Raw genomic sequence first — 4,502 nt, forward strand, 5'->3', positions numbered from 1 at the left:
AAATAAATTGAAGAAAAAAGTAGTGGATGCTTGCTTTTGAGAAAATTATTTTAATTTTTTGAGGAAAGTGGACAATTGTTGTCAGCCAATCAGAAGATAGAATCAGACAACCCACGGATCACCCCACCAAAGCAGATCTCGTCCACATGAGCTCGATCCGACGCCCGAAACTTCATCTCGCCTATGACCCTGTGTAATCCCGCGCTGGAGTTTCTCTGAGGCGCGAAACTAATCTGAATTTGGGCTGAGCGGGGCGAGACCAAAATTGAGCCCACGACGCGGGAGAGCTACCCCTCCCAACCCGTTCCCAAACCCATCGAACAGATGCACTCCATCGTGACCTACCCCTTCACAGTGCCTCCTCCATCGTCCCCTTTCCTCCACCTCGGCCGCCGGCCTAGATTCCGGCCAAATCCGGCCACTCCCTGCTCCGCCTACCATCTTTCCGGAACCCCTCCCCCTCCTCTCTCTATTCCACCTTGGGTTACCACCAAACTGCATCTTCAATAGAAACCCTAGCCCCCCGCAGAGGGTGGTGCTGACCAGGCTCGGTGACCGACCTCACCGCGCGGGGTGGATGTAGCCGGCCTTCACCGGCGCCGGTGTTCCCATGGCCTGCAGGACTGCCGACAGCTGCGGACGGCCCCGGTTCTTGCCAACCCTCCTGGCGTTCGCTATCTCAGGCCGGCATCCACCGTCACGCTCGCCTCCGACGGCAGCAGTCACGGCGAGCTGCTCCTGGTGGGTGACAGCGGTAGATCGGGAGGTGCTGCGCGTACTCGCAGAAGGTCCTCTTTCCTCAACCCCGACCATGACGACATCCTGTAACAGGGTATGTTCCCCCCTGTTTTGCCATGCTATGTGCTATAGCCTAGCTTTGATACTTGCTGATTCCGGTAAATCATTTCTTTACCCTAGTTGCAAATAGGAAGATTGAGTGAAGAACTAAATATTGATTAAATTTGAAGATTGTGAAATATGAGCTTCATCTGGTCATGATGTGTTGTTTTTTTGCTGTTTGGAAAAATTACTTACTGCTGCTCATGATACTTATCAGTGAGTTATAACTTACTATTGCTCCATTGGTAGGTTCTGTATCTTACAATCATCCATTTAGATAGCTTGCTAAGTAAGAGTTTTGCAGTTTATTTTTGCATATATAATAATTCTCCAATTTTGGTAGTATGCATTGTTAATGTTCTGTTTGTACCATGCTGTTTGAAATACAAAAATTCTGCTTGACTGCAAACATAGTATTTTCTATTGTTATATAGTTACACTATAATTGTTTTTCTAGTGTTTGATTGCTCAACCATAAGTTCATGTTGGAGCTAGAGATTTTTGGGTTATGGTTTGTTTTAACACATCATTCAGAAGGTTCTTGCACTGTATTGTTTTCCTCTATAAGCTATAGTATTGTAAATGGCAGCTATTCAGCCTTCTATTTTTTTAATTCTCTGCATTGGTTACCAATCCTCTTAAATGATGTCCCATATATTAATCAGAACAACATGATTCTATGTTCTTGTAACTTTTCCATATCTCTAAACCCTCTCTTTGATTACTCTCTCAGATGGTCTGCCTAAGAAGAATGAATGGGATAGGAATGTTCAAAGATAGCAGGCAGAAAGAGATGTAAGTACTCTGCCATGATGCATGAGCTGATTTTTCTTTTCTTGGTCTCTAGTAAACAACATGTCATACTGTCTCCATATATTTTTATATACTCCATGACAATTCCCTGCTTGCCTGTCTGTCCAAGGCTATTATTTTGTCCTTCCCTTTTGCCCAGCGCTAACCCTAGCACCTAAACAGCTGTCCCTGTTAGATCTCGTCCTCTCCTTTGGCTACATGTCGCTGCGCACTCACTGCCACCGGCCAGACCTCTTTGCGCGAGATCCACATCTGGTTGACGCGCGTTCGGGAGCTCGCAGAAGTAAGCAATGACGTTCGCGAGATCACACAAGGAACCGGTGGTGGCGCTCGCAAGTTCGGCAGCCCCACGAACTCGCGTGAGATCCACACCTGGAGCGACGCGCCCGACCCCAGCTTGCTCTTGAAGAAGCTGGTCTGCCACTACCTCCCGGTGAGAGTCCCTGCTCCCTGCACATTAGTATGTCCCCGTGTTGTGTGTTATCTTTTCATGGCCCTTTTGTGATGTCCTCGGTAGTGTATCTAGCATACAAATTTCGAGTTTGTATCGATCCATATATGCAAGATAATATCTTCGTTATTATATTTAAGAAGTAATTATATCTATTTTCTTCTTCATAGTGGTAGACTGTAGTCCTTAAATTTGTTGTGAGTTTATAAGAGCCTATTGTAGTGTTTATCTCTGCTATCATGCTCATACTAAAAACATGCACTCTCATGGGTTATTTACATACTGTACCTCTGCTTGATTTCTGGAATGCTAAAATGTTCTCGTTCAATGCTTTCCAACAATTTATAGGAATTCTTTGTTCATGCTTTGTTCATGATTTTTTCCTTTTGCCACTATGCTTCTTTTTTCCTTTTTAACAGTAACATTGCTTCTTGCTGCAGGCATATACTCGGTGGCCATTGATGCAGACTCTTAGGCACTGACCAGGAAGCTCAAGAGATGAGGCAAGTGCATAGTTGTGATCTCATCTGAAGTGCGGCAGAAACATGGTACACTAGGATTTCCTGTAACATATGTCTGTTCCTGATCAGGGCGTATTGTTTTTTTTGAAACAAGATCAGGGTGTATTGTTATTTTGTGAGTATGTATGCTCCCATTATCAGAGAACTCATATCCTGATAAGTTTATTATCAGACATCTTAGAAAAATGCATGCATTTATCTTATTCTTACTCCACCAGTGAGATATGACATTTTGGTGATCTATTTCCGTGCTATGCTAACTCCAGAAAGTGCTAGTACTTTTGTGAATGCATAGACATAGATGGCTTCCTATCTTTGAAGCTCTACCATTTTTTGTGTATGCTCTAAATTTTCCGAATATTGCACTATGATTATGAATTCTTAGGTTGTTAGCCCTAGCTTCATCAGCTAAACTTATTTGAATATACTATGCTCGCAGTTGGAGAAATCCCATCTTTGTCTTGTTAATATCTGTTAGAGATGATTAAGTGGTACCCAATTTTTTTGACATGAACTTTATGAATTTTGTATGTCTGGTATCAGTGAATAAACTTATGGCAAATACAGTTTCTCGAGTTATTCAATTGTTCTAGGAAATTGTCCAAGGTTTCAGCAAGTAGGATAAAGCTCGGTTCTTTCCGTTTGTTACTGGAACATCCAGGGTATTTGCTGAAAGCACATACTACTTTCTTAATTTTGAAACCATGATAACTTCCTTTATACCCCTGTTTGGTCTTTCATCATGTTTATTCCACATTGGTATTTCTTATTCTGGTTGTCATTACTGAGCACAAGCTTTTAGTCATGTTCCACTTGTAGACCTGTTAGGCTATTATGCTGTTGCATCTAGTTTCTGTTCTTATCAGTTGACTAGTTATTATTGTTCTATATCTTGCATTCTGGTGTTCCTGTTCTTATCAGTTGACTTCAAACATAACCAACATTGTTATTTCCGGTGTTCATCTACATGTATATGACGGTGTAGAATTTCTTGACAGCAACTTTAATTCTTAACATGAGTTTACTTCCTGTTGCAGGACGAAGACGATAATGGGTGAAGCCTTGCAAAAGGTAGTGCCCCACTGGACAATATGTGAGTTGATGTGCGTCCTACTGAGCCTGTGCATTAATACAAGATAGTAGTATTTTGAGATTATCTACCACAGGTGCTTGCTTCTTCCATGCATTAATCCTCACGTTTTCCTCACTATTGTCTGTCTGGTTTGCAAACAACCAGTAGCTTCACTTTCAACTTCAATTTTACTGTACTAACAAATTTATGTTTCATATCAGGTGCATGTATATTTTACTTCAATTTTACTGAACGTACAAATCTATTGCTTCTTCATGCTCTGCTAGCAAATTAGAGTACTCCTCATGCGGACTTGGCTTTATTCAGTGTCCACAAATAGTAGCATGCTCCTTCCAGCACTGTCAAGTAGTTTACTGTTATCTGTGTACACATGCTGTTTATAGCTCAACACTCACTCGTTCTTTTTTTGTTACCAGATAATGAAGTGATGTTCCTCTCTTACAAGAGCTCTAGACTGAAGTTCAAAGAAGCACCTAGTGCAACCCATCAAATATGTTGTATTTTTAGCTCTAGATTTTAAAGCTAGCAGCTGTGATTAATAAGAACTATGGAATTATTGTAATAGATTTTTTTTTTTGTATTTTCCCTCACTTTTCATTGGGAATTGAAATATTGGATATTTAATGTCAAATCATGAGAAACTGAGACCTATCAGTTCGGTAATAATGAGAATTTGAAACCTGGCAAGTTGATCTTGTAGAATATTGAAATTGGCTAGTGTGAAATGTATATATGACATGTGGGACCAGTACAATGTGTGTGACTGATTCTGAATTAAAAGAAA

At 41.2% G+C, this 4,502-nt stretch overlaps 1 long non-coding RNA gene across 1 annotated transcript; it reads left to right on the top strand.

Moving 5' to 3' along the window:
- The first annotated feature begins 2,037 nt into the window (after positions 1-2,037).
- Positions 2,038-4,248, top strand: LOC124679009. Its single transcript, XR_006994749.1, has 4 exons — positions 2,038-2,086; positions 2,545-2,652; positions 3,663-3,791; positions 4,135-4,248. It is a non-coding gene; the product is annotated as an uncharacterized LOC124679009 (long non-coding RNA).
- Positions 4,249-4,502: the final 254 nt, after the last annotated feature.

The sequence above is a fragment of the Lolium rigidum genome, chromosome 7 (genome assembly GCF_022539505.1).
Source record: "Lolium rigidum isolate FL_2022 chromosome 7, APGP_CSIRO_Lrig_0.1, whole genome shotgun sequence".
Taxonomy (NCBI): Eukaryota; Viridiplantae; Streptophyta; class Magnoliopsida; order Poales; family Poaceae; genus Lolium; species Lolium rigidum.